The 24,471-nt window shown below is 29.7% G+C and overlaps 2 long non-coding RNA genes and 2 pseudogenes across 2 annotated transcripts; all 4 read right to left on the bottom strand.

Annotated features, from left to right (window-relative positions):
- Positions 1-1,917: 1,917 nt before the first annotated feature.
- Positions 1,918-11,553, bottom strand: LOC133802056 ((E,E)-geranyllinalool synthase-like; annotated as a pseudogene).
- A 2,271-nt stretch (positions 11,554-13,824) lies between these two features.
- LOC133801890 (uncharacterized) lies at positions 13,825-14,501 on the bottom strand. Its single transcript, XR_009877050.1, has 2 exons — positions 14,423-14,501; positions 13,825-14,289 (listed from the first exon to the last, which is right to left on the bottom strand). It is a non-coding gene; the product is annotated as an uncharacterized LOC133801890 (long non-coding RNA).
- Positions 14,502-16,483: 1,982 nt separating this feature from the next.
- On the bottom strand, positions 16,484-17,020 carry LOC133801863 (uncharacterized). Its single transcript, XR_009877027.1, has 3 exons — positions 16,948-17,020; positions 16,696-16,743; positions 16,484-16,590 (listed from the first exon to the last, which is right to left on the bottom strand). It is a non-coding gene; the product is annotated as an uncharacterized LOC133801863 (long non-coding RNA).
- Positions 17,021-19,013: 1,993 nt separating this feature from the next.
- LOC133799965 (CDP-diacylglycerol--serine O-phosphatidyltransferase 1-like) overlaps positions 19,014-24,471 on the bottom strand; it is a 30,227-nt pseudogene continuing 24,769 nt past the window's right edge.

The following is a 24,471-nucleotide window of genomic DNA, read 5'->3' as shown; positions in this document are numbered from 1 at the left end:
AAAATTGGAGGGAATTTGAAATTTTTTAAAATTCAAATTTTTAGAACACACTAAGTTTTTAGGACTTGCAATGTGAGTTCTAAAATCATTCTTTTAACATTATCGTAATTTTAGTTAAAAAAATTGGAGGGAATTTGAAATTTTTTAAAATTCAAATTTTTAGAACATACTAAGTTTTTAGGACTCGCAATGCGAGTCCTAAAAACATTATCGTAATTTTAGTTAAAAAAATTGGAAGGAATTTGAAATTTTTTAAAATTCAAATTTTAAAACACACATAAGTTTTTAGGACTCGCAATGCGAGTCCTAAAAGCATTCTTTTAGGACTCGCAATGTGAGTCCTAAATACATTCTCGTAATTTTAGTTAAAAAAATTGGAGGGAATTTGAAATTTTTTTAAATTCAAATTTTTAGGACACACACAAGTTTTTAGGACTCACAATGCGAGTCCTAAAATTATTCTTTTAGGACTCCCAACGCGAGTCCTAAAAAGTCCAGGAGGTGTTTCTTTAAAAAAAAAAAACTCAAACTTTTATGACACACATAGCGAGTCCTAAAAGAAATTCTTTAAGGACTCACAACGCGAGTCCTAAAAAGTCCAGGAGTTTGTTTTTAGGACTTGCATCTAGGTGAGTGCCCTAAAAAAGTGTCCTAAAAGGGTGTTTTTGTAGTAGTGTTAGTTTTCGTGGATGTTGGTTCAAGCTGGGGCTTAATTGGAAACTCATAGCAACAATTATGGATTTTATAAGTTTAACCTATAGTTTAGAAATATTAATTATAACATAAGGTTTGATTAATATTGTTGGTCCTAGAAATATTGTTCATAATAACCTAAGGTTTAGATAGAATTATTAAGAGCATGACACTTGTCACAAGCATGTTTATTAAGGAATTAAGTATTTTTGATGAATAATTTAATTAAAAGAAAGATCTAGAAGCTCTAGAACCTTCCAGCAATTGTTAGAATCACGTTTTTTACTCAGTCAGAGTTGCTTAATCAATTCAAAATATGCTGAAAAAGTACAAATACGTGTTTGGTATATCAACTTATGCCAATATATTGCAGCTATAGGGGTCGATATATCGCTTATGGGAGATACGGAAAACACGTTGATTTTGCACAAACGAAAGCATGAAGGCTCGAGGCATCTGTTAAGCGAAAATTCAACTTTTTCATTTTATATTCAAATTAAAAGGGGTTAGTTTCTCTCCTTGAACTCTATAAATATGACCTAGTACTCAGCCATTTCACTCATCATTCAAGCTTTGTTCAGAGCGTCCAAGCTGCTAAGATTACTATAGAGAGAAACACTTGAGTTTTGGGTTAAAAGCTTTTCTAAACACTTGGGAAGTATGATAGAATGTTATTTCAGTATCGAGGTGTAGAACAAAGTCATAGTTGATCTAAGGTATGAGAGTTTATACATGTAGGCAAGTTTATTGGCTGAAGACTTTTTAAGGGAAAGAGATCCAGAGGAGGCCATAGAGACTGGAGTAGAAAACATGGAGAGTTGAGTTATCGAGGAGCTAGGATTTTGAGGATTTAAAGACATTTGTGGTTGGATTTGGGTTTTTTCTCTAGAAGGAAGGTGAAGGAGTCAACCTGGGCTTTGATACTATATATATCAAAATCCTCGATCTTACACCAACTAATGGTACAAGTTAAGATCTATGGTATTCTACTTCGAAAACTAATTGTGAATAAATGAATATTTATTATGATTACGTTAATATTCTCAAATCTATTCTATATATGTGGGAAACTTTTACATGTTACCTCTTGATCTCAGCTTTTTTGTTTTCTATTGTTTAGGTCACATCTGAACTATTATTGGGCTATGATAGTATGTAAGAATTAGAGATAGGAATGGATGCGGGACACTCTTAGACATATGTATGTATATATGATATTGAATTTTTTTAAGTATTCAATACACTCTTATATAAATTGTTACAAAAACTTTATTATAAGCTATTCAACTTTATCACACAACCAAATAATTAAGTAGATACAATATTATTATAAGCTATACCAAGGATCAAGATAGGGCTATTTAAATGGAGCAGAGGTTGAGTTTTGGAGGCATAATAATGTGTGTCATTCTCCGATTGCCACCATTTTTATGAGAATAGAGACAAAGCTCATTCATGACAAAATGTTTGGAGGGTCGGCTAAAGTGGTACATGTTCATTGCACATTTTGTGATCGTTGATTTTGAATGAGGAAGATCGGGTGGTGGCTTTGGAAATCTTCTTAGATTCTTTTTGGATGCTAATTTCAAAGGAATATAGATTGCTTTGCCAATGTCTTCAAGCATTTCAGTGTCGGAATCATATCGATTTGAAGAGTTAAAGAACATCTGGAATACTTTTAAGCAAGAGAGGTATAGAAGCCTACATTGTTTAGGAAGATTGGTAAAACCATCAATCAAAACATGCTCAAGTAACTCTTTCTTCTTCTTGTTTAGTATCTCTTTCAGGTACTTATTGCTTCTTCCATCTCTACCTCAGGATTTTCCTTCATGTACACTGTAACTGAGTTTGGTTTGCCTTCATCTTTTTCCTTCTGTAATAATGATCAAGTACACTTATATAAATGTTGTATACATCATAAAGTCATGAATGTACTCATTATAAAATAATATATATGTACCTCAATACTTTGTGTGTCGTTCAATAATCGACAAATAATCATGACCAGTTTAGTAATGCTTTCATATTCAGTTGGTCGTAACAATTGGGAATTCGGTAAGCTTGGCTTTAAAAAGCAAGAAGCTGGAAGAAGCAAGGTGTGAGTTGCTATGGATGTCATTCCAACTTGAAGATATTCATCCATTGATGGTACAATCCCACTTTCAATCCACTTAGATTCAGCAAGCCATGAAAGGATCGTTTCATACCACTACATGTATAATATTGAACATAAAAGATTAAATAATTAATATATTTACTAATTTGACGTGAGTAAATTAAAGAAAGCTATTTAAACTAACAATAATTTATTTGTGTGATTAAAGAACTTATTACTATTTCTCTTAGACGATTGGTTATGTCATCATGATTATTTTCTTCTTCAAGGTACTTAGTTGCCATCTCTCTTACAAGATTATCAAGGGCATCAAATATTTTCTTACTAACATCACACAAGCCTTCACCATCCCATCTGGCCACATCATTAGAATTTGTTAGAAATATTTATTATTAATATCTCTAGTAGCTATATATATGTATGTATATATATATATTTATATATATTAATAAATGCAATTTGTAAAATAATTAATACCTTTGAATTGCCTCGGTAAAGCACTTCAATTCACTAATTAGAGAGTCCTTCATGTCAAAGAAATCGTCTGCCACAGTAATTAATATGGCACTCTTTGCAACCATTATTCGAACAGGAGAATCATAAGGCAAAGAGCAACAAGCAGCAGCTACGGCAAAATAACAGTATGTAGTTTTCTCTCTACCAAAACCCATTTTACTTAGTCCCCAATCATTAGACCACCTATATATATACATATATATTCTTCAAATAATTAATAATCAAATAATAATAATAATTAAATACATATGTTCATGTGGTTTTCTTCATAAAAAAATAAATAAATAATGTGGTGATTATTTTTAATGAAATACCTTGTTAACTGTTCGAGTTCAGTCTTATAGAGAGACTGTCTGAACTCGTAGTTTAAGATGGCTAGACTAACTACTTCTTCATTATGAAGGCTCAATAACCTGTTTTTCAATGATCAATAAAGTTAGATTTATTGATCATGCCCCACTTTTCAAAACTCATATTTTGTAACTTAAAGATATTAATTTATTAAGGTACATGAATATATATATATATATACATGCATACATATGAATATATTTACCTTTGAAAAGAACTCTTTCCCATCCATAGGACATCAGTTTTAGTTTCTTCTATCCAAAATCTATATTCCAAGTGATCCAGTCGAGCCATCCATGAAAGACTTAATTCATGCTCGATCTACATATATTGCATACATCTCTATTATTATAATATTGTGTGGGCTCTTTGATGTATAAACAATTTGGGGGATCTACAGAGTTTGGTTAGTAGTTATGTAATGATACATAATATAATTATAGGTGGATGGAGAAATAAAAACAAATGGTGTAGAAAAATCCAAAAATTGGATTAATTTTCCCCTCATATTGTTATATATATATATATATATTTATATGTGTACCCTACTCTTTTTTTTAAGGGATTATATCTCTTCTATATAAAAAAAAAATGTGTAGATAACCAAATATTTTGGTTTTAATAGTTTTTTTTTTGTTAATTTTAATGGAATATTTTAAATGTTTAAAGGAATATATATATTTAAAACCAATTAAAAATAAATATTTATTAATTATATTAATATAAATTCAAATATTATAAAATATCATTATTATAACAATATTTAATGTAAGACTATATATTTAATAATTATATGAATATAAATTCAAATTCATGTTATAAAATATATTTATAATAATATATAATAAAAGACTAAATATTTAATAATTATATTAATATAAATTCAAATATTAATATTATGATAATATTATATAATCCTGATTTTTTAATTATATTAATATGAATTCAAATATTATAAAATATTATTATTATATATCATAACATTTAAAACAAGATTAGATATTTAATACTTATTTTAATATAAATTTATAAATTATAAAATATCATTATAAAAATAATATATAGTTCATAATCTTATTTTTATAAAAAAATTATCATTTTTATTTAAAAAGGTTATTATATTATATATTTATATTTTAAAAATCATAAACAATGTTTTGGTTTAATTTTTCTTTTATATATTTATGTCATTCTTTAATATATAATATTATAAAACATTATCGCGCGCACAGTCTTTTGTAATGATTAAAATATATATTTGTTTAAATTTTCTGGGAGATTGTGTGGTAGTGAGTCATTTTCAGCCTACTCGTACAATATGTTCCTTATATGGACATATAGGCACGACTTGACCCCAATTTTTATTTTTTATTATGGTGTTTATTTTATATCAAATAATTAAAGTATGAGAACCAAAGTTCAAACAACTTGTTATACAAATACTTTTGTTTATTATTAATATACATTTTGCATGTATTTTTATAAAAAAATCTAAATTATGTGTAGAGAAATTTATGTTATGTTTAAGGGTTATTTTGGTCGATAATGTTAGACCTCATGTTTTATCAAAAAGTTAAAAATAAATATATATAGATCAATTATTTGAACACTACTCTATTTTGACCAATTACTCGTTTTGACCATTGATTTTTAAAAATTAACCTTTGGACCATGCATATTATTTATAAAAAGTAAATTATATATATATATATAAAACATATTTTGTGTAAATGTTCACACCATTTTGAACCTTCTATCTTAGTCGATTACTTGTTCGGACCCTTTATTTTATAAAATTAACTTTTGGACCTCTTGTTTTGTCAAAATGTTAAAAGTAGGAATATATAGATAGATTATTTACACCATATGTATTTTGGTCGATTACATATTAGGACCATTTATTTTTTAAATGGTAAAATAAATTATTAAAAATTTTGGACCTCATGTGTTTGTCAAAATGTTAAAATTAGGAATATATAGATAGATTATTTAAACCACGTGTATTTTGGTTGATTACTATTATTTGGACCCTTTATTTTTAAAATGGTAAAATAAATTATTAAAAAAAATTTGAACTAAGAATTAATATTGAATTTTCGGAAATAATACTTTTGACTAAAATAATAGAGTGGATTATAATATATTTTCTTTAATATATTAATTTTTAAGTCATTTTATTATATATTTATATGCATGCATGCTTCATTTTAACTATAATATTTTTGAAAAAATATCTCCCATTTAAAATAGCTAATTAATATATTATTATAAATAGATAGATAGATATTTAGAAACTAAACCAAAATAAAATAGGGTTAATTACTATTATTATTATTTAAAAAAATAGAATAGAAATAAAAAAAATTTATAGAAAAAGTTGAATAAAAAAATGAGAAAAAAAATAATAGATAGAGTAATATTAGAGTGTTGCGCCATCTCCTTGAAAATAAAATAAAAATATATTTATTATAGAAAAAGTTGAATAAAAAAATGAGAAAAAATAATAAAATAAAAAGAGTGGTTTAGAACAATTTTAGAATGACACATCATCTCATTCGCGCTCTCATTTATATAAATATATAAATTATTTATTTATTTTAAATTTTTATGTGAATAATACAAATTTAATAAAATAAATTAATAAAAGTAAGGAAACGTGCATGGAATCGTATCTCTTCTATATAAAATTTGTGTAGATAACATAAATTATTGGTTTTAACGGTTGTTTTGTTAACTTTAACGTAATATTCTAAATATTTAATGAAATATACCTTTACAACAAACTTAAAAGTAAATATTTATCGATTATATTAATATAAATTCAAATATTATAAAATATCATTATTATAATAATATATAATATAAAACTACTTATATATATAATAATTATATTAATATAATTTTAAATTCAAATTCAAATGTTATAAAATATTATTATTATTATAATATATAATACAAGACTAGATATTTAATAATTATATTGATATAAATTTAAATGTTACAAAATATTATTATGACAATCCTAATATTTTTAATAATTATAATATAAGATTACTTATACATAATAATTATATTAATATAAATTTAAATTCAAATGTGATAAAATATCATTATTATAATACAAGAATAAATATTTAATAATTATATTAATATAACTTTAAATGTTATAAAATATTATTATGATAATCCTATTTTTTTACTAATTACATTAATATAAATTCATATATTATATCTATAATAATATTTAATACAAAACTAGATATTTAATATTTATATCAATATAAATTTAAATATTTTAAAATATCCTTATAATAATAATATACAATACATAATCTTAATTTTTATTAAACAAATTATCATTTATGTTTAAAAAAATTATCATATTACATATATATTTAAAAAATTCATAAACAATATTTGGTTTAATTTTTCATTTTATATGTTTATGTCATTCTTTTATATATAATATTGTTTATTTATTTGAAATTTATATGACAATAATACAAATTTAATTAATATAATTAATATATTCTATAAATAAAACGAAGTAAACATGTTGTTTGTATCTAATATAAGTAGTGTGTAGATAACAAAAATTCTTAGTTTTAACAGTTTTTTTTATGTTAACTTTAACTGAATATTCTTATATTTAACGTAATTTGTAAACATTTAAATTTAAATAAAATAAAATAAATAATAACAAAAATTAAAATATGATATTTTTCAGATATTTTACAATGATAATTATTTAAAAATAATAAATAATTAAACAAATTAAAATAGGAAAATTTTCAGATATTTTACAATGATAATTATTTTAAAATAATAAATAATTAAACAAATTAAAATATGATATTTTTGAGATATTTTACAATGATAATTATTTAAAAATAATAAAATCATACGTTTTATCAATTAAATAAAATTTAATTAAACTTAAACTCACTTATTAGAATAATATCATATTAAACATAATATAATCTATTGTTAATTAGAAACAAATTGTTTTTTTTTAAAAAAAATTAGGAAGAACTTAAATTTAAAATCCAAGTAGAATATTTAATATTACATTAAATATATAATATATAATCTTTTATTGTTATTCCCAAATTAAAAAATTAGAACAAACATAAACTTAAACAAAAGTAAATAGATTATTTAATTAAAATATAATATTTATTTAAAATTTTATATGACATTAATATAAATTTAATAAAAATAATTAATAAATTCTATAAATAAAACTAAGCAAACGTGCGCGTATATATTGTATATATTGCATTAGAAATTGCTTGTATCTAATATATGTAATACATTCTATCCCGTGATAATATATATAGTTAGTATTGTAATAGATAATTTATTATAAAATATAGGATTGGTTATAGAAACATATATATTTTTACTCATATACATATATATATATATATATAAATATATATGTGTGTGTGCCTGTATATCCACTCAATTTATCAAACTATAAAAAATTATATTAAAAATATACGTTTATTTAATAAAATTCCATGTAACCACCACGTACAGTAATATTTAGTAATATAAATATATTAAATAAAAAAAGCAGGTGAAACCTGCTTATTATATATATATATATATATATCATTTTCATTTTCATACATGGTAGTACTTGTGAGTTATCACGTTTAAATTGTAAAACGCTAATTTCTACATATCAATTAGCTCGTATGATCGATCGTTTTCATATCAAAGTGGTGGCCCTAGCTGTATGTACGTGAGTTATTTAGTTAGATATATATCTGTATAGATATTTTTATATCGTTTCCCTTTTTCATTTATTTATTACTATCATATGAGTAATAACTTTAATTTCGTTTAATAAATTATCTTATAAAATAATATAAAGACTTTAATCAGTTTGTTTTGTTATTATTATTCCAACCTCCCAATAATAAAATTTTTTGAGTCCGTCACTTAAACACATATAGTAATTAATTATAGTATATATATAAATACATATAAATAATACCAGATTGTAAAATGGATTGTGATCTCCAGGTCCCATTGAAATAGATTTCTCAAGTAGTTTTCTTGAAAATTTTCTTGCTTCACCAAGTTCAAATTCACCTTGAAAAGCAAGGTCTGTGGCTCTGTAAAGATTAAACAACATAACCCAGAAGTATTCATAGTTGGTTTCTATGTGATTTTTAATTTCTTCGTTATTTAAAAACCAACAGATGTTCCCTGCATACATTAAGAAATGGTTGAATGTTAACTTCTGAAGTTAGTTGATATAATATATATATATATATATATATATATTAGGGTAGTTTTACAGTAGGATACCTGATAAAGTTAAAATCGGTAGGAATTTTTTTTTTTTTTTTTACACCGATAACTTGTAATCTCATATTTTTATATAAGAGTGTATATTATAGAATATCTTTCCCAAATTTTTTAAAACTCCAAATAATTTAGTGTGTCGAAATCAGAAATCAAATTTTCTCACACGTGCATAAAAAACAAAACAGATACGCGTACAAAAAAAATTATTTATTTAAATCTTAATTTCGGCACCATAAATTATTATAACGTACTACCATATAAAAAAAACTGGGTTACAACTTACCTATTTGTGGAAAACAAAAAAAGTTCCTACCATGAGTACAAAATAAAATCACTGTTAAATAGTATATTATATATGTATTATATTTTATATATTTTGAACTCTTACTAGGAAATACTTTGTAGCCATGCATCCTTAGAATCCGAAAAGCTAATGAGTCTTTGAGTATTTGTAGCTGTAACATTGCATCTGAATGGTATAGTTTCATGAATGATTTTCCATCGAGTTTCCCGTAATTTCTGAAATGTTTTGGATTCAACAATATTCACTGTATTTATTATTATTAAACCTAGTTTTATCTATATAATGAAATTTGATTTGTTTTTGTTGATAAATTTCTAATAAAAAGAAAACAATAAAACGTGCTTATAAACTTGATGGAGAACTTGTTCAATCTCCCTTGTGAAAAGCTCAGTCAACCCCAACCTTTGCACGTGGTTGATAATGCAAAGCTTTATAAGATCTTCATTCGTGGGATATGTGGCGGGAACTGCAAATATATATATATATATTTATAGCAAAGTTTAATTTATTTAATATGTATATACTGTGATAAAAAAATATTAAAAAAAATTAACCTCCAGTGATATTATTATTGGAAAATGTGCGAACTAGAGATTGCAAATAGTGCAAGCATTTAGGATTGCCAGTAGCCATGAAAGCACGTGCTGTGGCCGAAGGAGATTGGAACAAAGAGCCTTCATCACACAAGTGCTTTATTACTACATCATCTTCAATCTCAAAATATCCATATGATGATGAAGGCAACACTTCAAGATATGATAGCAATTGCCCGTAGTTTCCCTTATTAACTCCCTCTCTACATACAAAAATCATGCATTATAAGTAAAAACATATGATATATATATATAAATACTTAGAAGGGGTTTGGTGCAAGAGGTTCAGTTATCTACGTACGTTTCGAAAATGTGTTTCCTAGTCTTGAATAATATGTCCCGAGCCACCACTTGATCCTTTAATATTTTGACCTTCAAAACTTGCTCTGCCAAATCAACCATTCCCGGGAAAACAATGGCAAACCAACGAGGACAGCCATGATCTTCGACTTCTTTCAATAACTTCTTTGCATCTGATGAATCCATAAACTCCAACCCTGCAAATCAACCTAAGTGTCAATTCACTAACATAACTAATATATATATATATATATAATATACACATATATATATCTAACATATCATACGTAGTATCTATACGTACCTTTGCTTGTCATGACAGGACCAACATTCCACTTCCTTAGGGCAACAATACAAGCAAGAGTGGCGCTAAGGCAGCCTAGGGTTGGTCTACTGCAGCCATCGCAGATACCCCAGAAGCCATGTTCGGTTTGGTTGTTAAGCACCCAACTCAAGCAACCCTCGAACATGGGCTTCGAAGGTTGGTGAGGATGTGGTATCATGGCTAGCCATGCAGTCTCGTAAGCACAAGGAGAAACGAGCGAGTAAGGATCGATGTCTAATAATGAGAACACCGTTTCCTTGATCACTTTGATCGGTTGATCCATATAAATATATATTTATATATAACAGCAACTACCTATATTTGAATACTAGGCTCAAAACTCTGGGTCGTAAAATACTGATCACTTGACTATGCTGAACGAAAATACGCTAGCTATTTATAATCCTAGCTACTGCACTGTTTGCTTTTCGTCTCTTTCCAAGTCTTTGAATCTAAGTTGACTTTATTGTGTGCGGGCTTAGTTTCCATTTATAAGGAAGATCATATGATAGTAGAATGTAATCACGTGTAGAGAATTATTAGAATCGTATATTAGTAGAATACAAATGTGATTTTTTTTTATTTTTTGTTTTTGTTATTTGGGTCTAAATTTGCATACAAAATTTAATGTTCTGAATATGATAGGGTAGTAATCGCCATCTACATCGTTATATTACAAGAGAATCCAAGCATAACAACACTTTAAATTAGTGGTTGGGGCCTTGGGCACATGTCCAATGTCGGGTACGAAACGAACCCCACAAAAAAATATATTTATTTGTGTGTCCCTGCAAGTTATCTTGTTTGGTGTCCCGAAAGTCGGTTATCTTCTTGTTCTCTAAATTGGTGGGGTTGAGCTACTGTCCCTCCCCTCATTATGAAGAAATTTGACACTTTTTCCCCAAGGTGATACCAAAGATGCAGTGCTACCACTGGTGGGTTATTGTTAGGTTAGAGATCTTAATATTTATATATATATATTGGACATGTTATGTGTTATAATATGTATATAAATTGTTGTTATATGTACTAAGATAATCTCCAATGGAAGGTGTAAATTATGTGTCAAATTTGGCTTACAAAATACCAAATGCTATAGAAAATTTTTAGGTTCTATGCATCATAACATAGGATATTTTTTTAATATGCCAACTTAAACACTCATCCTATTAATGTGCACCCGTGATTAATTTTTGTGTTCTACATAAAAAATTTAAGGTTTTAAATATGCTAAACGTGTAGATCTCGAAAAAATAGTAGGATTAAAAAAATAAATTAAAATGGACATTTAAGCAAAAAGTTATGGCTCAACAAAATTTTTGTCCAAATTCAGCATAGGGCATCGATATACCATCGATGTAGCATTATTTTGGAAAAAAATCAAGTTTTCATGATTGCATCGCAAGAGCATCGTAAAAGCATCGAAACAGTATCGATTTTGCATTGAAAAAGCATAGTTTTGGCAAAAAAAAACCAAGTTTTTATGTTGGCATCGATTTTCCATCGAATTTGCATTGAATTTCCACAGTTTTGCCCAAAAATAAAATTTTGTGGATGTATCGCAATTGCATCGAAATAACATCATTTCTGTACAAAAAAAATAATGAAAACGATGATATTTCGATGCTTCATCAATGCAATTGTGATGCATCCACAAAAATTGATTTTTTGGCAAAAACTGTGCAAATTCGATGCAAATTCGATGGAAAATCGATGCAATCTAGAAAACTTGTTTTTTTTTTTGCCAAAACGCAATTTTTTCGATGCTCTTGTGATGCAATCATGAAAACTTTATTTTTATCCTAAATGATGCAAAATCGATGGTACATTGATGCTATATCGATGCTCTCTACTAAAATTTGATGAAATTTTTGGTGAGCCATAACTTTTGCTTAAATGTCCGTTTTTAGTTGTATTTTTCAATCATAGTATTTTTTCGAGATCTACACGTTTATCATATTTAAAGCCTTAAATTTATGATGTAGAACAAAAATTAATCATGAGTGCACATTAATGAGAGAGAGAGTGGGAAGTTTAATGAAATGGGTATTATAGTCAAAATTATACAAAATGATATATATTTGGGATGCCTATTAAATTTGTCATATAGATGAAATAGAGTATATTATTAAGCATATAACCTCAAATTTCTCATGCTATATTTAGTCCAATTTTTACAATTGTGCTACAGTGCATAAGTTACAAATTAATTGATAAAGTCAACAAAGTCATTTAATTTTTATTGAAAATATACTAAAAAAATTTATTAAATTATTAAATAAAAAGTTAAAAAACTTTCAATTAATATAAAAGACTTTAATTTGTGGCAAAAGGCAAATAAAAAATGTAAACATTTATTGTGCGCAAAATTTTTCACAATTTTTAGAATGTGTCGAATTTAGCACACTTTTTGCAAAATCATTAGAGCTACTCCATTAAAGATTCTCTAATAATTTAAAAAAAAAGCTATTAGAACTTGAATTTTGATTGTTTAATTATTTTAGTCAAATTATTACAATAATATTTTTATGGATATATACAATCAATTATCTATTAAAAAAATACACTACAAAAAACAATTATCTCTAATAATTTAATATTTTTATGGATATATACAATCAATTATCTAGTAAGTTGGGCTGGGCCGCGGCCCAAATGCAAAATTTTGGCTATTTGAAGGTTTTTAGCTCGAGAACTCAAACATTAAGGCTCGGGGAGGTTTCTACTACCCAGTTTGGTAGAATCCAAGGTCCCGAAGGCTAGATTTATGTCTCAACACTACAAGAAAAAATGCTTTTAATAACACCAAAAATGTGTTATCAAAACATACCATAACACTTTTTGATGTGTTAAGACCGACTATGTTATCGTAGGTCAGAGTACTTTACATAAGACTTTATCATTGTTATACAGATGTGTTATTATACTGTCAACGATAACACATTTTCTGTGTTATTTTAACAAATAGATAATTGTTTAATTATATTATTTATAGTCGATTATATAACACATTTCAATACTTATAAATTTGTGTTATACTACACTTTAGTATAACACATTTTTTGTGTTATATAATGAAGTTTGCATAACAAAATTCTTTACATAAAAAGTGTTATTGTAATAGATATTATAACACAATTTTCGTATTATTTTAATATTTAGATAAGTTTAAATTCTCATTATATATTTATTTATATAACACTAATTTATTCTATTCTATTTTAATTTTTTTTATATAATTAAAATTAGCTTTCTAATATATACTAGCATCATCAAATGAACTTGATTTTCAAATAACAAAAAGTAAAAACATTCAACATTGTATTAACAATCCACAAATTAGTTTAAAACATTCAACACTATCATCAACAACAAAATGTTCTTTAAGTATTCAAGTAGTCTTAAATATTCAACATATTGAAAAGTTACTACTTTCAGCACAAAATATTCTCCCCTGACAATGCATTTATGCCTAAGCTCCTAGTATTTGCCAAATTAAAAAACAACAATTGCAATGACTGTACAGTTGCAGGGAGAGGGTCCAGTGGTCAGCAATGACTGTACAGTTGCAAAGAATGGGTAGTAATCCCAGACACATTAGAAATATTAGCCACGTCCTCGACAGATTCCATGTCGATCATGCCACCAAAACGTGAACTGAGACAACAAAACTCCACTGCTGAGAGAAGCAACACAAGTAAATGCTTTATTGTTATGTTAACCTCTGTAGTTGATGGCCTGAAGTCACACAGTACCCGAAGGCCAGAACCTGATGTTTTCAACAAATGTATGCAAACAGATAAGTTGAGGCTTTTACGTGCAGATCTCAAAAGAATAAGAAAATAACATGTCCCAAATGACCCCAAACATAACACAGTACACAGGAAAAGAACATTATTTACCACACTCGACTCTCCAATTGCCCACTCACAACAGTTTCTTGAGCATGAAATGAGCTGCCAATTCCCATTAAAGCAAAACACACTGCCTAGGGCATAAAGAAAAAATATATCAATAGAAAGAACAAGGTAAACCAAAAAATTTATAGAAAAATCAAACAAGCCTATAAAGAAAAGAAACTCTTGGCAAATTTTTAAATAATCAAAACACAACAAATTGAAGATTCCCATTTGTGCCAATTGCAAAGTGCAAAACATAGTTAACAGACCTTAAAGCCAATGTAGAGTAAAACATATTTCAACAGAAAAATGCATAAATAGCCAAGCAGTAAAATAGTCACATGTCACTAGTTTTAACATCTATCTAGGAGGGCACAAATAAAGTAAGAAAGACTGGATTTTATAATACTATTTAACCTTAAATAGATAATTATCAACTGTATTAAGATGAAAGTATTAGAATCCAGCCCTGCTTTATCAAGGTGAGCATTACATAACTATCATTATCTGCTTTCTTTGTTTAATATAAAACTACATTTTTTATTTTTTTTGCTCATTCTACTCTCATGGCTTGCTAAACTTCTATGGTGTATAATTTTGATAAACTTCTTCATCAACAGAAGTTTAATGAAATTATACACCATAGAAGAATTCTAGTATCATTTCAACTGGTTCCTAAATAATCTGAATTAGAAATTTAGTACTATAGTTCTGAGAGATGGAAATTAAGAGCTAGAGAGAATAAAACCAAAAGTCAAGAATAGGTTAAAACTGGGGAATGCAATCTTCAATCTGAGAATCAATCCAATTTAAATTCAGTAGTTATCAAATGTTTTCACTGCCATAATCATAGCTGCCACTAAAGCAGAAGATCATATTGACATAAGTAAGTTCATACAGCAGATATTTATGCTGAAAAATCTCCAACTCTCTCAAAGTTCAAACATTACTTGGACATTGTAATTTTCAGCAGGAAGAATTAAATAAATCTTCTTTTAATGGCATGATAAAGTAGCAACTGTGAAGAATGTTTAAAGAGAGTTCAAGAGTTAGTTATGTAAGCTAATTCAGTGAGTGACAAAGAACTAGTGCAATAACAAAGTTTTATCGTGACACACAACTACTTATAACAAGACAAATGATAAGAATATTAGGCCTTCTTTGAGGTTTAATTATTCCAGAAAAAATAAAAAGAACTAGTTACTAATTAGGCCTATTATTATTGGCTGAATATATGTCCAATAGGATTATAAGAAATGTACTAGGAATACTAAGTGATTATTATATATATTGCCTAGTGTTCTAAGGGAAGAGATATAAAAAAAAGTTGATTATAAACAAGAGATGCAAGAGAGTAACTTTAATAAAAAGAGAAAATCGTATACAAAGTAATAACAAGATATGTAACTGCAATTATACTAATTTTACCAGTTTATTCTAACCTTTTCATAGCCATTAAATGGTGATCTATGAAAAAAATATGTAACAGCAATTAAAAAATCTTGATAAGGAATATAAGAAAGTGTTTTAGGAAAAGAAAAAACAATATAAGAAAAGCTAAGAGATATTAGAATAGTGTTATTAAGTAACAGATAATTAATCCATATATGTATAATAGTGTTATGAATATGTGGAAATTTTTACATGTGCAGCATCAGCTCTAGTTGTCCATCTGCAATGCTGGCTCCCCCAGTGGCACACTCAACTAATACCGATACTTCAGATTTCTTATCCGCAATGAAAATTCCAAGATTAAGCTAAAGAAAGTGGAAAGACAAAGGTTATAGAAGATTATTACTACTATTAGTAGAAATATAAGTGTTCATTTAAGTTAGTAGTTGTTCTTGTTGTTTCAAGAAAATGGTAATACTTGTTAGTATCATATGGAGCAGTGGTTAAGAAAATTTACTGGGTAATAGTTTCCTGCTACAGGCTGAGTAACTGAAAGAGACCAATCTTCTCTATAATCTTGAACCTGAGAAACCATTGTCAGTGATCATATATATCAAGATAGCAAAACCAGTAACTTATGTTTAATAAGAAATACTTACTCGTTTAAGAAAATCCCTTCCATTCGAATTAGTGTAGAGAACTTTGTTTGTTTCCATATTCGTTGCCAATCGCATGATGACCTCTTTCCCAACACCATCATCTGTGGGGATTGGACCAATCTTTCAAAATAAAGAGTTGTCAGAACTACACACACTAAGTATATATGTCTCATTATTTGTTTGATCTATATATATATTTGCTTGGTCTGTTATGTTTGTACTCACTGTGAATTCAACTTCAGCATGTTCTTTGTCCTTGTAAAGCCTGGTAACCTAATATGACATAAACCGAAAAGTTATGGTCACCAAATGAAGGCTTAAAAATGAAATTATATTTTGTGAATGGTCTGATAGTTCCCAAGACTAGAAAATTGCAATCTGATTGTGTTTCATTTTTGTTTGATACTATTATAAGAGAACAAGTTGTGGTTCTTACATTATGGCCTAAAATGTTAAACCCGAAAATATGCTAATAACCTGATAGATCCATGAATTAAACTCTTGGTGAATCTCATCAACTAAAGCTCCACGAATGACCTTTAGTGGAACCTTTAAAATGCATGAAATTAGATAACAGATCAGAAGTCAAAACCATTAGAAGCTCTTGGTTAATTTGTTTTTTTCAAAGCTTATTATCATAAATTGGTCTTATAATTTTTTATAGAAAATAAGTAATAACATGTATATACATTGAACTGCAAGAAAGTTCTTACTGATCTTGAAAAAATAGTTGGAGGTGCCCCACTAGGCCGGAAAATATATGCCCCTGAAGCCTGCAAGATAGATCATTTTAAGTACTGAAGGCATCACTTGAAAAAATTTGGGACTTGAATAACTTGATAACCATAGCACATGAAGTGCTTACCTGAGAATCAGAATCACCAGTGCTTGAACCATAACAGAGATAGCTCTGTTGTATTAGTACATCAACCTTGTAATATATGACAATCAAATGAGCATTATTTTAGCATGCAATTTTTTTTGTCAAGTCAGAGAAAAAACATAAAAAATTTCCTTACAGACGTAAAATTGACATATAAACTTAAGTTAGCATTTCATTTTTAGTGCCCATTTGTGGTTGGCTTGCCTGATTTTATAATATGTAACTACTGGGTTAAGAAATATTTCCGTGGTTACTTTTTGAAATTAAACAACTTACCTCAGTTTTATAATTGTACATCTGTTTTAGTTGTCCTGAGGTAGACGAAAAGGTCAGCTTTAAATCTCTAGGCCCAACTTCAATGGTATCATTTTGTGGATTCTTTATCTTGGAGAGTAAATTCCTGTTTACTGCAATAGTTTGGAAAAGAAACCAGAGAAATTAAACAATTAATGCCTCTTTATGCATACTGTATGATATTGTATCTTAATGGTGAGCTTCATAAGAATCAACTATATGTTCAATATAATTTGACTAGCAAGTTTGAAATCAATTACTTGTACTAGATGCCTTTGAGACAAAGTAAGTATTCCAACCAAGCGATAGTACAGAAACTTGAAAATGAAGCCAATACTTTGGAGCTTGTTTTGGTGATTGTCCCAAGTAAGCTTGTGCATAGAACTTTCTCAAGTTCTTTGTAACATTGTCTAAACTTACATACTGTGCCTTAATTGTATTGCCTGAAGAATCTTTAACAACGAGATTGGCATCATTAACCTGGCGGAAATTGTGATTCTCAGACCACATTGGAGAAAGTATTCTATTCATTCAAATATTCTAATATATGATAATGTGAACTGAGCAAACATATACTTACCAGTATTTTAACAATGTCGGTACGGGGCCAACCAAGATGATTATATGCCACTACAACTTGAAATAGTATTAGTAATCAAGACAATGAAACATTAAAAATTTCACCTTAGTATCCATTGAAGGGTAAGGAAATCTCAAAATTTTACCAAACTTTTCCCTTCTGGAATGTCTTCCTCTGTTGGTGGGCAATAATTGATATTGAGTAATTGACACTATTTAAATCAATGTAAAGAAGATAAGGACATTGGAAATAAGTAGAATAGAAATAGCTGTGTCAGTCTAGAGAAATATGACGAATAGAGGAATTTAAAAGATTGAAGCAATTTCAATAGAAATAATGGGTTATAAGAGGCCAAAAATACATATACATGAAGAGAAATACTACTCTCTCATGAAATAAATTAAAAATCATAACTGAGAAAAAGATAGATTCATTTACCATTGAAAATAAACTGTAAAATATTAATACAAAACTAATAACGTGAAACAAAAAAGAGGGTTTGAGAAATATATTGAAGGAGAGATTGTTAGTCATTGCTGGGTTTTCAGAGAAATAGAGGACAAGACTGAAAGAGGGGTGGTGTTAGAGAAATGGACGGCCAATGAGCGGATCATTGAAGAGATATCTTCTGAGGAATCCCTTTGATCATATCAAGGTGATCTACACCTAACATCACCTATAATGCCATATATTTCACATAAGAAATAGTTAATATATAAAACATAAGATATATCATTAAATATACAAATTAGAGAGGAAAAAAATATTAATCTACTAAAATTAGAATTAGGAATTGTACTCGCGGATTGTAGGAATTGCTATTAGCCACCACAATATCAACCTATACACAATAACGGGGTTTCGAGGAAGAATCCACAAATAGAACTTCAGAAAAAAGGAGTTGAGCTCTACTGTGAGGAAGATGATACAAAGACTAACAACTTGAATGAAATGCCATAGACCAAGTAGGGGATGCCACTCATCTTTGTCCAACTGAGCTTTTGTAAATTGTTCTTGTGTTCTTTTGTCCTGAGTCAGTAAAAAATGCATCTAACTCAGTGTCAATAACAAAGGTTCACAAGAAACAGAAAATGAGACATGACAAGCAAATTTCTTAAGCTAAAAAGTACAGGGAATCCATGATTTTCTGTTTACATGAAAAAAAAACACTAAAACACATGTATTTCTACTCCAAAAAATATGATCCAATTTTAAACTTCTTGCTACAACTTAGTAACTCTTCATTAAATATTCAAAAATAAAACACCAAAATAAGAGCATACTTTTCAAATAATATTAACTCTTCATTAAATATTCAAAACTAAAACACCAAACTTAGAGCATACTTTTCCAATAATATTAGGCTGACGGCTTATCCCAACCCACTTGTACATTTTTCCATCAAAGTACCTAACAGTATGCATTCCTGCCCAGATACCTGCAGCATACTCACCAAAAGAAACTTGTCATAATTTGCACATAAAGCTCATATAGCAGACAATGAAAAATTATAGTCACAATCTGCTTAATATTGTAGAAGAAATAATTGAATACTATGGCTACGGATAGAGCTCAATAATTAATAAGCAGAAATTGTTAATAAATAGTTCTCACCAAACCAGTTGCAGATAAAAATATCAAGAACAATACTGTCCCACCAACATTCATTAAAATTTGGTAGCATGTGACGGAAGGTAAGCTGAAAATGCCAAGATAAGCTTTAATATACAGCCATAACCACCAAAGCACTCAAAACACACTTGCCGGAAACATAAAAGACATTTGATCTCCGCTCAAAGAAGGAGAAAGCAGAACCAATTTAAATAAACTTTGAAAGGCACATAGTAAAACATACTATATTTGTCAAAGAACTAACCTCCATCATCTCAAATCCAATTGATAGCACCCAAAGAAGAGGTTGATTACGAAGCAATATAGCTTTACCCCACCATCCAATAATGTGAGCTAAAATAAATTCATCAAAAAGTGTTTCCTATAGAAATTAAAATATTATAAACATAGAGAAGTCAGAAGTCTGCTTAACTGCAACATAGAAGACGTACACAGTACACCAAGAGGATATGATTAGAGAATATCATAAGTAAACAGATTATTAAAGAAGAAATCATACATAAACATTCTTAAACCTGCTTGTAGGATTTTCAGGAAGATATATGCGGCAGTCAGCTCCATAAGATCTTTCAAGAAGTTCTGCACGTAATTACAAAGGCAGAATTCGAAAGTATAAACAATCAGCATAAGCTTCTCATTCGACTGATGAAAAATAAAAGAATTTGCATAAATAATATGCAAAGTTAAATTTTGCAAGCTTAAACTGCATTACCAACACCAAGATCCAGATGGAGAAACTTCATAAACTGTCGAGCATCATCTCACTTCTGGAAAGAGAGAAAATGTAAAGTTGTTACCATAAGATATAAATAAAAAAACAAAATCATAGATAAATGAATAACTTCAAAAGGCTGAAAAAAAATGTGATAAGAATCTGAAGTAGATGACTCTAGAGTGAATCAAAAGAATGCTTCTCCACAATTTTTTTTTTTTTTTTGGAAAAAAAGATCACTATACAGATAGGAAAGAGAAGAGCTGACCTGAAAAAGCAAAAATGTGAGAGCAACAAGGTAAACAACAGCCATGCCATGAACTAAGTGCCAAATTACTTGATGCGATCTAATCAGAATCCTGTATGAATTTATGTCAGAAAACAACATACAGGATTCAACTGAATACCCCTTGAAACTCTAGCATAAACCAGACATAAAATAGTTCACATAAAATAGTTCACCTCCGTCTGCAGCAGGTTGGTCAAGAACCCCAAGATAATCTTTTGGCACACTTGCAAAGGAAGAAAATGGAACAAACAAAACGAAATCTCGTTGCCCCTGCAAAGCTTCAATCAATCTCCAACAAGACAAGCTAGCCAGGCCAGAAAAAGTTTATTGATAGCAACATGATAGTTACAAGAAAATATGACGAAGGTACTTTTAGATTAAACATTTTCAAATATGTTAAAAACTTTAAAAACATAAATATAAATAGGAATACAATACATCATAAACATAAAGAATAAATAAATAACTTAGATTTTATTAGTGAAAGAAGCCTTTTAGAAATGTGTACATACATATAACTACATAACAAAATTTGGAAGCAAATGGATTCTATCTTACTATAGCAAAGAGGCGCTTTATTGAATATGCAATTATGATCATAATGACAACCCATCACATAAAATTGTGATTTTAGATCATAAAAAAACAATAATGCTAGCTACACACCAAATTTAATCTTGGATTGGCAAAACTCTTTATCTAATGATTTGGGGACCAACCAATTAGAAGGTTGAACCAAGGATTTATTACTACTGTATGGCCAAACAACACACCACTAAGGCTAACCTCAGTACAAGGCATTAACCTAAATCTTCCTATATATTTTTCTTCCTCTGTTACTATACTCAAAAATTGAAGAAATAATAACATGGGAAATTGAGGTTTCAAGAGAGAGACTAAGGTTTTGAGAAGTTAAAGATTTAAAAGGCAGCAGGAGAAAGAAGATGGTATATATTAAGATCAACCTTTTGAACCTGATTATGTAAATTGCAAACCCTAATTCCCCATGTTTGAACAAAGTCAACCATACCGATACACAAATTTGAACATAATATTTCACTGAAAAATGATAGCAGCACAATCCACAAACTCATAAACACAACACCATAAACAAAGCAGCAGCACAAAATCATAAAAATATTTCACAAAACCACTAAGGCACAAACTTGGGGATAACAAAAATAAATAAGCAGACAGATGGATTCATGAGAATTGATACCGATGCCCGTATAGCCGACGGTGGCGAATTGGCGGCGACGGTGGCAAGTAGCTGGGTCCGTTTGTGGGTAAGTGATCAAATTGGCGCTTGAGGGATCGTGACAGACAGAGGTCGCGAGAGGGTGAGATGAGACTTGAAGAAGAAAAGTGCAAGTTTGTGAGATGAGATCCTGAAAGAAGAAGACGATGCTGATGTTGATGATGACTGTAAAAGATTAGGCCGAGAGGAAAAAGAGGGAGAGAGAGAGAGAGAGAGTGGCGCACCGTATGGAGTGACGAAGGAAGAAAGAATGAAAAAATGTAGAAGTGGCGGGCTCCCAAAAAAATTACCGCCTTTTTCATTAACTTTGCCACATATATAATATTTTGCATAATACTTTTTCATTAGTATTATATTCATGTGTTATGAAAAAGGGTATTTTGTGTAGTGCAAGGCTATTTATTGGATTAGAATTTGATGAGCAATTGTTGTAATTATGTTGTGACTAGGTTATCAGCGAGGCTCATGTTAGAGGACTATGCTTGGGATTGCGGTGCTCAGATAGCTTGGGACACAGGATAGAAAATTGTTGTACCCGTAGAGCAGGGCGTGGCCCTATTCCTTGTATTGCAAGGCAAGACCCTATTGATTGAATTACACGGTGTAGCCATATTGTCTATTATTAGTATATGTTTAAATATTTGTTGAGTATATGCTATGTAATGTATATTTGTGAATGAATGGTGAAGGCTTGGAACGGCAAAGGCCAGGAATGGCGAAGGCCGAGAATGGCAGAAAGTCGAGCACGACAAGGGGCCGAGAACGACGTTGAACACGCGTAGTGCAAAGCTGAGTAGGGCAAGAGGTTGGGAACGACATTGAGCACGCGGGGTGCAGACCGTTAGGGCGAGAACCCCCCCGGGATGCTGGAGTCATCCTCTCAATGAAGAATGCGAACCCAAGGCTTGGTAAAGCGTCTAGGATGGCATGGACGCTATGTGTGTTAGCATGTTGGTTGCTTTGTTATATACCGTTGATAGATCTGCGTATGTAAATTATTTTGTGTTGAGTTTTCTTGCTGGGCTTCGGCTCACAGGTGCTCTATGGTGCAGGTAAGGGCAAAGGAAAGGTCGACCAACCATGAGTATGGAGAGCGTGGAGCGACGGGTACATGTTCTTCGGCCTACCTGGTTACCACGACCGGGGTTATTTTGGGAAAATACACTGTAATAATTGTTTTGTTGCCTAAGTCGACCGTAAATGTATTTTGCGATGTAAAGTATTTTTTTAAACAGTATTTTGGGATCCTAAATGTTTATCTCTTTACGATTTCAATGAATGACCACATTTTTACATTAAATTCCTTTAAATGCCTTTTTATTCTAGTTTAGCTACACTTTTAACCTAAAACTTCGATTAGCAAGCTAATGGCACGTTTTAAACTCACATAGTAACGACTCTAATGACAAAGGGCGTTACAACTTGGTATCAGAGTGAGCCAAGGTTTATGGTTCCTGGAGATCAACCAAACATGTACGCTCGCTGCTATTGACAAGCTCGACTCAGGGTTGGTTGGTAATTATTGAATTATATGTTTAATTGCTTGTTAAAGTGCCTTGTTTTCTTGAGTATTTATGTAGAGCATGATGAATGAGTTGACATATGCATGATGCTAGGGCATGGCCCCTTGATTGTTGTATGTAATTTGCGTTATGTGGATTTGCTGGTTGTGAATGGTTGGTGTTAATTGGGAGGTGGTTTTGGATGTTGTTATCATGCATGATGAGCGGCATCATTGATTGTAGGCATATTGTTGTGATGCCTCGGCAGTCAATCAAACTCCACGACAATAGGGTCGAGGATGATAACCAGGGTCAGGAGCCTCCACCTGCCCCACCGAATTGGCAACCGTTATTTGTCGAGATGGAAGCTAGACTTCACTTAACAGAAGAAGAGCTTCGATAGTTGAATTAACAAGCCCTTCCTCAGGGCATTGAGTTGCAGGTCCCACAAGCTATGGCACTAGTGCCAGCTCAGCCTGTTGTGGAAAATAAATGGGAACCTTTGTATGAGAGGTTCAGGAAGCGGCACCCTCCCACCTTCGAGGGTGGACCAGACCCATTACAGGCAGAGCAGTGGATAAACATAATTTTTTCCATCCTAGATTTTATGAGGGTGGAAGGAAATGAGAGAGTAGCTTGTGCCAGCTACATGTTGAGAGAAGACGCCCACATCTGGTGGGATGTTGTGTCGCAAAGAAGAAATGTCGCAATTATGACTTGGGAAGAGTTCAGGAACATTTTTAATGAGAAGTACAATAGTGTCACAGTTCAAGTTGCAAAGGTTAATGAGTTTACCAACCTAACTCAGAATCGAATGACAGTTACTGAGTATGCTTTGAAGTTTGACTGGT

The sequence above is a fragment of the Humulus lupulus genome, chromosome 9 (assembly GCF_963169125.1).
Source record: "Humulus lupulus chromosome 9, drHumLupu1.1, whole genome shotgun sequence".
Taxonomy (NCBI): domain Eukaryota; kingdom Viridiplantae; phylum Streptophyta; class Magnoliopsida; order Rosales; family Cannabaceae; genus Humulus; species Humulus lupulus.
This window is presented reverse-complemented; position numbering and strand designations above follow the sequence as displayed.